This window comes from Polypterus senegalus, chromosome 4 (assembly GCF_016835505.1).
Source record: "Polypterus senegalus isolate Bchr_013 chromosome 4, ASM1683550v1, whole genome shotgun sequence".
NCBI lineage: Eukaryota > Metazoa > Chordata > Cladistia > Polypteriformes > Polypteridae > Polypterus > Polypterus senegalus.
The window spans coordinates 86,691,379-86,704,654 of record NC_053157.1 but is presented as its reverse complement, the minus strand read 5'-3'; positions in this window follow the sequence as shown (position 1 = coordinate 86,704,654).

The window sequence follows — 13,276 nt, the reverse complement described above, 5'->3', positions numbered from 1 at the left end:
CTAATCAGCAGCTGATACAATTACGCTACCATGACAGCTGTAGTTAGTATGTGTCAATGTGGCATGCTAAGATGGCTTTTTTCTGCAGTTATATTTGTGAATAAAAGCATACTTGTTCTGTTATATTTGTACCTTTTGTGAAAGTGTTTGATATTTGGACTTCAGGCTATATACATTATATAGTTTATGCCTACATTTTGTCATTTACTACTACAATATGAAAAACGTTTCTGTTTTAAAAATGTGTTTACACGGATTACTGTAGAAATGAAACACACGTGAAATGCGTGTATTCCAAATAATGATCTATTATTTCCACTCTAAAATTCCACTTCACTCCCAGATAATCAATCAAGGCATGAGCTGGGAGAAGTTTGTGCACGTTCTAAGTCGGTGGGGGATGGAATAGCCGGCTACTTGCAGCTTTTCTTTTACCAGCACATTTATATTAACAAAAGACGCTGACGGAGAGGTGAGAATGGTTTTAAGAAGCAATTTAATGTGGGACAGACCTATGAGTTTTTTCATAGGCTCTGGTAATTCTAATGTAAAAACATTTAGAATGGAGAAAGTCCTTTTGACAACCAACCACAACTAAAAAAGATTAATCAGGCCAATCCTTATTAACAAAATAACAAAATGTTGGGAATGATTACAGAAAAAATACAACTCACATTAAAAAAAACACAGCAGAACATTAAAAATGCTGCTCCTCTGTGCACTGCCATGGATAAAATGACCTAGGACACAAAGACATAAACTTTTACAATGAAGTTGAAATTAATGAAACCAGGTTTGAGTGAAAATCGAGTAAACTATCAATTATGCAACTATAACTCAATAACAAAAGATTTCCAGACAGTCACTAATCAGAAAGTCATTTAAGGAAAGCAGTTGCAAAATATTTTTGTTTTAGTATCTAAAAAGGTGAACAACGTCTAGCATGTGGTGTTGGTTTCAAAAGTGTGGCATCAATGATGTTATGCTACATGACCACTGGTAGATACAGCACTGCAACAGAGACCCACATCTTAGCAACAAAGTCACAAAATGGCAGCATCCATATAGAAAACAAAATAGCATCACAAAGTAACAATAGAATTAAACTTCAAGCCTTAAGACATAACAGGAAAATTAAATGAGACTAGGAAGAGAAATATTCAAAACCTTAGCAAAAAATAAGAGTTCTCCAAAGAACATTATTTAAGCTCTGGACACATTCAACTAAATCATAACTCTCTGATCCTGATAATGCTTATTTATTGCTTAAGCACACTAGGCACAGCACCAACAGGGTTAACAGCTTTGCAGCTTGCCCACTGTCTTGAAAAAAAATATGCGAGACATGAAATGTGCATTAGTCCAATGGACTGAATCATAAGACTGTTTTCTAGATCACTGATCTTTTACTTCTTCCAAAATAAAATAAGCCAATACAGTATAGTTAATCAAGTTGTCCTGCTGCTATGCCATGTTCACATCAAACAAGTTAAAAAATCCACTACTGTGAGACTAAGCTCACCTGCTTCCTTTGATCCTGGAATACTTCATATTTATTAAAGTGATAACCTGAGAAAATCATGAGACCACTGCAATTTTAGTCTGATAGAAAAATGCTTTGCCACCAGAGTTTCTTGGTTCTGGACTTGATTTGGAAGGCAGGTTTTGTTATGCATTGATGGAGATCAGTGGAAGGAAGATTGCCTGTACTTCAATAGAGACAGCAACTCCATATAATAATGCATTTTTTCCTGATATTACCTTCCTTTTCTGAATATCAGTGTATCATTGGTATAAATGAGAATGCATTCATTGACCCCATGCTTGATAAATCACCTTCTATGATTAAACAGTGCATTCCCCTCACTTCACACACGCTTGCCAAACTTGTTTTGAAAGTAAACCTTGCAGACTCCCTCAGGTTATTAAATCCCTCAGCTAAAGAATTATCTTTCTTTTCCCCTCATTTTAACTTTTCCCAGAATAGATTATATCTTTATTTTAAACTTTCTTCCTCCTCCTCACACAATGAATGATTTTCTTTGCATTATTTCATTGGCCTCAATAGCAGCCAAAGTTCTAATAGTCACCCAATGGAAGAATCCTCAACCTGTCACTTTCTCAGTCTGAAATTCTTTTATTTATTTATTTATTAGAAATAGCCTTAGTCAATGGGTGGGCCTCTCTGGCAGTGTGGCAGTGTGTAAATTGGTATGAATCCTACCTGGCAGGTAGAAAATTCTTTGTTAGTTGTGGTAATCATACTTCAAAGACACATTATATTATAAAAGGTGTTTCAAAAGGCTCTATCCTGGGTCCCTGCTCTTTTCAATCTACATGTTTCCATATGTCAGATTATCTCGGGGCATAACGTGAGCTACCACAGTTATGCCGATGACACGCAAATGTATTTATCAATAGTACCCGATGACCCCGACTCTGTTGCTTCACCAACACAATGTCTTACTTGTGTTTCTGAGTGGATGAGTAGTAATTTTCTCAAGCTAAATAAAGAAAAATTTAAATTTTAATGATTGGCAATAATGGAAATAATGAGATTATTAGAAATAAACTTGATGCAATAGGATTAAAAGTCAAGATGAAGGTAAAGAATTTAGGGGTAACTATTGACTCTGGCCTGAATTTTAAATCACATATTAATCAGATCACTAGGACAGCATTTTTCACTTAAGAAATATAGCAAAAGTTAGATCTCTTATACCATTGAAAATGCTAAGAAATTACTTTTTGTCAGTCGAATACATTACTGTAACGCACTTCTCTCAGGACTACCCAAAAGATAATAAATTGACTAGTGCAGAATGCAGCTGCTAGAATCCTAACTAGGAAAAGAAAATCCAAGCACATTTCTCCAGTTTTGATGTCACTATACTAGTTACCTGTGTCATTCAGAATTGACTTTAAAATACTGCTTATGGTTTACAAAGCCTTAAATAATCTCGCTCCATCTTATGTATTGGAGTATCTGACATCTTATATTCCAAATCGTAACCTTAGATCTTAAAATGAGTGTCTGCTTAGAATTCCAAGAGCTAAACTTAAAAGAACCAGCGAGGCGGCCTTCTGCTGTTATACATCTCAAATCTGGAATAGCCTGCCAATACGAATTTGCCAGGCTGATACGGTGGAGCACTTTAAAAACTGCTAAAACATATTACTTTAACATGGCTTTCTCATAACTTCATTTTAATTGAATGCTGATGCTCTGCATATTTAATTAATTATCATTACTATTCATGGTGGCTCCAATATCCGTACTAACCCCTACTCTCTCTTCTGTTCTTTGTCTGGTTTTCTGTGGTGGTGACCTGCGCCACTACAACCTAATCAAAGCACCATGATGTCCATACATTGATAGATTAAAGGCCAGAAGTCCACGTGACCGTCATCATCAAGTCATTTCATAAGAACCCTGAATACAATGAGGACTGATTGAGGTCATTTATGTTAGGTAGAATGCCTAGAGGGGGCTGGGTGGTCTCATGGCCTGGAACCCCTGCAGATTTTATTTTTTCTCCAGCCGACTGGAGTTTTTTTTATTTTTTCTGTCCTCCCTGGCCATCGGACCTTACTTTTATTCTCTGTTAATTACTGTTCTCTGATTTTAATTCTTACTTTGTCTCTTTTCTCTTTCTTCATGATGTAAAGCATTTTGAGCTACATTATTTGCATATAAATAAATGTTGTTGTTGTTGTTATTTACAACCTAGCTTTATTAGAACCATCAGACAGGCTAATTAATAGGGAATCTGTACATAGTATTAGTAAATGGGAAAACACTCTTGACACTTTTCTATTACATTAGAGCACTGTAGATGAGAACACGCCATTCAGCCCAACAAAGCTCTCCAGTCCTATCCACTTATTTCTTCTAAAAAACATCAAGTCGAGTTTTGAAAGTTCCTAAAGTCTTACTGTCAACCTCACTACTTGGTAGCTTATTCCTAGTGTTCTTTGTGTAAAAAACTCTCTAATGTTTGTGCAGAATTTACCCTTAACAAGTTTCCAACTGCGTCCCCGTGTTCTTGATGAACTCATTTTAAAATAACAGTCTCGATCCACTGTACTAATTCCCTTCATAATTGTAAACACTTCAGTCATATCATCTTTTAATCTTCTTTTGCTTAAACTGTATAGGCTCAGCTCTTTTAATCTTTCCTCATGATTCAACCCCTGTAGCCCTGGAATCAGCCTAGTTGCTCTTCTCTGTACCTTTTCTAGTGCTGCCATGTCCTTTTTTTTAGCCTGGAGACCAAAACTTCACATAGTACTCAAGATGAGGCCTCACCATTGCATTATAAAGCTTGAACATAACTTCTTTGGACCTGTACTTCACACACTGTGCTATATAACCTAACATTGTTTGCCTTCTTAATGGCTTCTGAACACTGTTGGGAAATTGATAGCTTAGAGCAGGGCTATTCAATTGGCGGCCCGTGGGCTAGAATCAACCTCCGACTGGCCCGGCCGTGGTTCTGCCCACAGATAATAAATTAATATACTTTGTATATTATTCATAAATTGTTATTTAATATAATTTAATATAAATATATATATATTATATTAATATAAATATATAGTATATTAATATAAATATAAAGTATTTAATATGTCTATGGTCCCGCCCAAAACGCGCATTCCTACGTAAATTACGTAGCCTGCAACACGCAAACAATGCAGAGCGTACCGATAGTAGCTTAGATTACTATCAATATGTCTTTCTCAACACTGAAACGTAAAATTGCCAATGAAAACCGTAAATTTAACCCTGCCTGGACTGACAAATACTTGTTTATTTGTCCACCACATCCAAACGCCAAACCGATGTGTTTAATTTGTAATGAGTGCATTAGAGTATTTAAAGATTACAATGTGCGGAGGCATCATGTTGAGAAACACCACACTTTTCGCACCAATTTTCCAGAGGGATCTCAAGAGAGGACTGCAAAAGTGCAGAGTTTGATTGCATCTTACAACCGGAGCAGTACTACCATGGTGCGGTCATTCACAGCCCAAGAGAGAGCTACTGCAGCATCCCTTCGTGTTTCCTGGATACTGGCAAAAAAGAAAAGGCCATTCACAGACTCTGAAACCGTGAAGGACTGTATGCTGGCTGTCGTGGATGAGGTGATAAATGACGATAAAATTAAAATGAGCGTGGTATCTGCTATAAAAAACGTGCCCCCGTCAGATACTTCAAACATTCGTAGGGTTGAAATTCTTGCTGCAGATGTGTATGAAACGCTGTTAGGAGACCTGATGAAAGCTGATACTATGTCTATAGCAGTAGATGAGTCCACAGACAAAACTGATACTGCTCAGTTGTGCATATATGTCCGTTTTTTTGATGGCAAATGCTTCCGAGAGGAGCTGCTCAGCCTACTGCCGTTAGAAGGACACACAACTGGCGATATAGTCTTTGGGAAAATTTCCGCCTTTTTTAAAGACAGTGGTCTGGATATGAAGCGTGTGTGCATGCTTGTGACAGATGGGGCTCCGTTCATGACAGGGAAAGTGAATGGTTTGGCAGCACGTTGGTCCGCTGTTGCACCTCAGTTGATCTCCTTACACTGCATTGTGCATCAGGCGGTGTTGTGCGCAAAACTAAGCGGGGCACTCAAAACGACAATGGACAGCGTTATGGCTATAATTAATTTTATTCGCTCCACATCAAGCCTCCAACACCGCTTATTCCGCATGCTGCTGTCAGAAATGTCTGCTGAGCACCACGACCTTCTTTTGCATAATGACGTGAGGTGGCTGTCCAAAGGCAAAGCACTGCAGCGTTTCTGCGGTCTCAGAGAAGAGATCATAACTTTCCTCCGCGGCAGCAAGTAAAAAAAGGCAGAAACGCACTTGAGTCGCATACTGGACAAAAACTTCATGGCCGATGCCTGCTTTCTGAGCGACATATTCAAACACCTGAACGATCTCAATTTGGGACTACAAGGCAGAGACAAAACTGTCATCGACCTTGTGGAACAGATGCGCGCATTCCAAGTTAAACTGGACCTTTTCGCAAATGATTTGAGCACAGGCCGAATGCTGCATTTTCCGACACTCCGCAAAGGCATCTTACCCCCGCACAAATCACGGATGTGATGACAGATTTCATTGCGATGTTGAAAAATAACTTTGCTGGTTGATTGGATGGACTTGATCTGCCCACAGAGTTGGCCGTTTTTGTCAGAGACCCGTTCACTGTTGCAATAGAAGGGTACTTATCCGCCAGAGCTAAGAAACTGGTCCCTTCCATTGACGAGGGGAAATTCAAACTCGAACTTGTTGACATGCAGTCATCTGTAACCATGGCACTGGAGCTTTCCACTAACGGGCCTGCAATGTTTTGGACTGATGTCAACGCACATCAGTTCCCTAACATTAAGAAAGTAGCGATCGTCATGCTCAGTATGTTTGAATCAACATATACATGTGAGTCAAGTTTTTCACACATGAACTCCATAAAAAGCAAATCTCGTTGCTCCCTGACTGAACATACTCTCCACCAATGCCTTCGAATTGCATTGACAACTTACAAGCCTAAAGTCACTGCTCTTGTTCAAAACAAAAAATGTCACTTCTCCCAGTAAGTCAGCAGGGTAACTGTAGCCTATACATCAATATAATGTGGGATGCGTAACAGAGGCATGCCTAATCACACATGGTGATTTAAAATATGTTCCCTCAGTGTTGTTATAGTTGTGAATACTGTGCACTTTTTATTTTATGCACTTTGAGATGTTCCTGGGTCAAATGTGTGCAAGTTGTTATTTCTAATAGCCTACTACTGTGCACTATTTTGTTTTATGCACTTTGTGATCAGATAGGTCAGATATGTAGCCTAGGTCAGTTTTTTTTCTTTTGTAAGTGGAAAAAATAGGAGCTACCTCAGATTCTGTTAATTCAGCTCTTTTTGTATGCACCTTTTGCTCTGCAAACTGACCAAAGTTAAAAGAGAAACAACGAATAAACCTTATGTTTTTCAATAAATTTGTTTGTGTTGGTTTTAAAATTTGTCATTACGAGCTGCTTTGCCGCTAAAATGACTGGCCCAGCTTATCTTCTTGGTTTGGCAATCTGGCCCAACTGAATTTGTAATTGAATAGCCCTGGCTTAGAGTCTACTATGACTCCTAAATCCTTCTTATAAGGTGTACTCTTCTTTTTATAACTGCCCATTGTATATTCAAACCTAACATTTTTAATTCCTATGTGTAATACTTTAAATTTACTGACATTAAATTTCATCTGCCGCAAATCTGCTCAAGCCTGTATGCTATCCTAGTCCTTCTGTAATGATATAATGGATTCCAAATTATCTGCTAATCCACCTATCTTGGTATCATCTGCATACTTAACCAACTTGTTACTTATATTCCTATCTAAATCATTTATATATATATTAAAAATAGCAGCAGCCCAAGTATTGACCCCTGTGGAACACCACTCTTAACATCGGCCAGTTCTGATGAGGTTCCTCGCACCATCACCCTCTGCTTCCTGTGTCTGAGCCAATTCTGCATCCATCTAAAAACATCACCCTGAACTCCCACTTCTTTTAGCTTGATACCCAGCCTCTCATGTGGCACCTTATCAAATGCTTTCTGAAAGTCAAGATAAATAATATCATATGTTCCACTTCGATCGTATCCTTTTGTTGCCTCCTCATGGAACTCTGTCATGTTAGTAAAGCATGACCTTCCTCTTCTAAACTCATGCTGACCTGTCCTTGCCAGGTGTTGCTCAGTCTTATCTTTAATAACACCTTTTTCCTCAACCGGGCACTGGGCGTGTAGGTGGAGGGTTTTTCTTCAAAATTTGCATATGGAAATGTCTCCTTTTTTGTTGCATTACTATTTGTGTGACATCAATTGAAAACTGATTACAAAAAAAAAATATGTGAGTACCTGACAGCAAGAATCTAGCTTCTGTGAAGCAAAAAAACCTCTACAGCGCTAAAAACATAATTGACTGAAAAACAAATACGTTTAACAAAGCCACGCCAGAGTAGGCAAAAGACACAATCAAAAATATTTCTAAAATAAACAAATACATAAAATATTAAATACATAACATCTGGTTAAAATATATGTTCAGTTGAAACTTATATGAGTATATGTGTCAGCTAAACTAAAGGATAAAAAAGTCTTTAAAAAGAGGTGCAAAAATAAATACTTGTCCACATCACACAGGGCTAACTAGTTTTAAAAAGAATTTTGCTTAATATTTATTTATTGGATTTCTTTTAACCTCCATCAGCACCTTTTACTTTTTGGGTTATTTATTTATTGAAAATTTGATGCACTGCACTTCAGGACACTGTTCATTTGATTGTCTTTAATAAAAGCACTTGAGCACCTTTGCACTTACCTCTTGCTTTGTGTGTGTTTGTCCGCATCTACTAAGCTCATTCCGATCATGACTATTGACAGTGTCAGGTTCAAGAGGCTCCCAAATGCAACAGGGAGTATGGGGCACACCTGCACTGTCACATCTATACAAAACAAGTTGAGAGCAAACATACAACTACAAAAGAGATAAGAAACAATACATGCAATAAAAGAGAACAAGAATTTTACAGACGTGGGAGAGCCACGTGTAAACATGTAAAATGTCAAACAAGCTACAAAAACAAAAATTACCTGACCTGATTCCATTCAATCATTTTCCAACCCGCTTAGTCCTGAATAGGGTCATGGAGGGAGCTGGGGAATATAACAGCTAGCGTAAGGCACAAAGCAAGAACCAATCCACAACAGGACATCAGTCCATTACAGAGTGGACAAACACATACACATACCAACCATACACTAGGGCCAATTTGCAAATTTAGCATCGCAAATATACCTAACCTGTATGGTACAAAATATCTAAGAGGGTAAATACATGAATATCTAATCTCAAGTTTAATGGAATCGGAGTACAAGTAAAGTCTATCTTTATAATGGAAGCAGGCTATCAGCTTCCTGCTGTTTGCAGAAAAGGGGAAAACATTCTACACTGACCCAACCATCGAGTGAAGTAACAGTTTTCAAAACTAGACCAAGTCCATAGTTTATAAATTGTACATTCTAATTTGTCATTTGGTTCAGTGTTGTGAAAACCTCAGGATCCTAATGATTACTAATTGCCATTGCTGAAATAAAAATGATCCTCTCACATAAAAAAAGAACTTTATACTAAGTATAAAATTAAATCTACTACATGTTATTTTTTAAATATAATATGCAGTCTATGTAGTTATTGACACAAGTAAATGTTCAAACAACCAATTCAAAAAGTAACACAGTGGGTAAATACTAATTACGCTTCACCTTACACTTTACTTTTTGTTTCTTTCAGAATTAAATGATTTTGTCACATATTTCACCAGAAGCAATGTTTTTGTTTACTTAATAAATTATGAGCCATTTCAGCATATAAATATTGACCCCACTATAATTTTTAAATATATATCAAAATTCTAATTTTTTCATGTTTATAGTGTGTATCCTAAATGTTAACAACATATTTTTGTGATCAGTTCTGCATGGAAATGACAAAAATTCAAAATGCCACAAGAAAGTAGTAACACCTGTCTTACATAATGCACAACTATTAAATCTAGTCAAAATGAACAAAATATTATATTTAAAGCACAAAAACAAAACAAACACATCCCTAATGATGCCCTCTGACCTAGATGTTATCTTAGACCGAAAACAAAACAGATTCCAAAAGTGAAAAAAATCACTCATCCAAATAACAACTGAGTCCTGTTTGGCATTATGTTTCATACGCAGACATTTTTAAATAACTGGTTTCTTGATTGAAAACTTTAGAAAGTTATAAATCTGTTTTATTTAATTTAAAAATGCAAAAGGTGTGGATATTAACTGGTTTAAAATATATTTTTCATCTTAATGATGTACTAATGAATCAATGACTCAGTAACATGGTGAGTCAGCCAGGCAACACTAATATATAGTACTTAATTTATTATATTTTTATGCATTCAATTACAATGCTATTGTTGGTGTTAACATTGGTTATTGGTCCTTTCTGAAACACTTTTGGCAAATTCAATTGTCTTTTTCATTATTTTACATTTCTCACAAAAGCTCATTTGCTACAAGCCACGAGTTGACCAATTTAATTGGTAAAAATCCTTCTCAGCATAAATTGGGTTCAGGGTTATTGGAGAATTAAAATATGTCACTTCATTAAAGAAAAGTGCAGCTCCACCTAATGTTTAATTTACCAAGTGTGAATAAAGCCATTTTTCACTAGATAAGCGAGTTTCCTTATTGCTATAATTTTGGTTAGGAGACAGGGCTTTCTTTAGGTATGAGAATCATTGTAATTATCTCCTTTCTCAGAAATCTTAATAACTGATTGTGACACCAAGAGTAATGGATCAACAGATCATAGAAAAAAGTAGCATCTCATACTGTTTAAACCTGGGACTTGGCACGTTAGATGGTTGTTGTTTCAAATTCATTTGCCTCTTCCTTGGATAAACTGGATTGAAAGGATATGATACTATATTGCAGAAATTAAAGTAGAATGTAACAATGATTATTATCTTATTATCATGCATTTTAATTCTTGTAATAGAGGATTTTTCTTTCTTACACAGTTGGAGTTCAGACAATTGGCTAGATTTTGCTGCTAAAAATAATAATACAGGACAATTCTGTTCATCTCTAACCCTACTGTTATACTATCATTTTGTTCTGTAGCATTTTTTATATTCCATAATGGACTGACAAGCATCCTGACTGGGACTGAGAGTTGTGTTTTACCTGGCTGTGAGGACAATGGAAGGAGAACTTTAGATGGAGGATCAACCTAGCCAGGTTGGTTCCCAGTTCTAATCCAAGTAGTAGAGAAGCACTAATGGATGGACAGGGGAGCCTGTGTACCAGGGACCATTCATCCCCCAGTATGACAGATGGCAGTGCTCCTCTGGCTTGGTCCCAGTTTGGACACCTGTTGGGTTGCCTGGGACTTGGAGCTCAGAAGGACCTGCTGTTGAAGTCCTTAGGTGCTGCCAAATTGCGCCGCTGGTAAAGTATCTCCCTCTTTTGTGTACCTTACACATGACACGGAAAAACTTCCTCTGTGCTATGCTATGGCACTCTAAGTACTCCTGGGTCCCATATAAAGGAGATCAGGAGAAGGTGGACAACGCTTGCTGGAATGGTGTGGGAAAGAGTGAGAAAAGAATGTTGTTATTTTGCATTGTGTGCTGGAAGTATAGACCTGTGAAGGTCCTCTTTTGTGAATATAAATCACTTACTTTTGAACCCAGAGCAGTCTCAGTGCCATTGTGTCTGGTGTTATGTGCTGTGTGGTGCCCCCATGTGGTCACACATTGTATAGGGAATTGTATGGGGCGGCAAAAGAGGTGGAGACAACAGGTTGAAGGTCTACAGAATTGTGCAGAAACAAGTTGGGATGCCTCTTATGTCAAACACATGTTAGGTCACATTTTTATTCACAAGACTCATCCAATCAGTTAAGGCATCATATTTTGGCAGATAATACATCTACTTTTGGAAAAAGTGTGCTGTTCAGTTTAGGTTTTAATGGAGAAATTAAAGCATTTTGATGTGGATCAAACACTTGGGGGTTTGTTCTACATCTGTCAACTCTGATTCCAGACAACATATTTTCTGGACTTTCTATTTTGCAAAGATGATTGAGTTGTTTCTTATATGGCTTTAAATAACCTCTCAAAAAGATGAAAGAGTGTGAGACTGAGGCACATTTTACTGAAAGAAGTTCCCTGAGGTCAACTTTAAATTGAAGAAAGAACTGCTTGTAAATCCGTAGGAGAGTTTTAAATCTCTTTTAAGAAGCACTAGAAATAAGAGATGAAAAATCAATCATGGTTTTTCATCAATGACCTAAAATGCTGTTCTAATGGTACTATTGTTGTTCAGGGATGCTAGTAAAGACAGGAAGAAAACATTCAATCGTTTTGCAACTCAAGGCAATTGGCCAGAAAAAGTTTGGAGGTTGCACTAATTGCCCCAAACGAATCTGATAATGAAAGCTAGGAACAAAACACTAATAAAACTTTAGCAGCAACACAAGCATACAATAAACATGAAAAGATTAAAAATGGCATAAATTCCAAGCTTTATCTGATAAAGTGGAAAAGTACTGTAATCTATTTAACAGGTCAGAATAGAACAATGGCATAGTAGGGCTATGGAAAAAAGGTCTACATATCCTAGTGGTCCCAACAGTATTGCTCTGTTGGATGACAGTGGAGGACACAGGGGCTGCTGAGAAGAAGATCTGGCTGGCAGGTCCTTTAAAGAGGGAACTGGCAAAAGCAAGCTGATGTCTGAGGTCTGAGGTCTGAATTCATCCAAATCCGGGGCCCGGTGCAAAGAAGTTGTGTGGGCCCTTATACAAAATTCTACACACGTGTATGTGTGTATATTATTATTTATTTCTAACAATTATAGATTACATTGATACATTTAGATAAGTATGTATAGGTATAAATGTAAAAATAAAGTAATATATTTATAATAGTAAAAGACATTTATAATAGCATGTATTGTCTGCTGAACAAAGGTGCTTTCCTAGCCTTTTTCCTGGCGAAACTCTTAATTACATAATCAAAATTAATCATTTTTGCTAGATCAGACTCAATACTGACTCTTGCCAAATCTACTAGTCGTACTTGTGACATAGTGGATCTTATGACATTTTTTACCAGCTTTAGCTTACTGAATGAGCGCTCTGCAGAGGCTGACAGTGGCAGGAACTGTCAACAGAATATGCAGACCGATGTATATATTTGGAAAGAGTCCTTCCAGTTTGTACTTTTTCAAGCAATTCAGCAGCTCCAATGGGCTCAGTTGGTTCTCTCCAAAATTTGATCGATGAACAGCTGGCAGATGACTCATCTCCATTACAAAATCTTCACTGATATCAGCAGGATATTGATCTGCCAGTGATTTTGATTTTTCTTTAAGCTCATCTACAGGAATTGTTAGGTACTTCCAGAGGAAGCTGAACTTCTCAGAAATGTTCACTGCAGCATTGAAACAAATTTGCAGTGTCTCAGAACGAGGCGACTACGTGACATACTTGTTTGCCGGCTGATGACTTTTTTCTCAATGCGCCCGGAACCACCTACTCCTCGTCACTTCCCAACGAGCGGGGAATACCCTTGTATACCATGTGACTTCTCTCCCAGGGCGGCCTTCGTGAATGTCTCTTACGTCGTAAACTGTTGACCGCTGCTTAGTTCC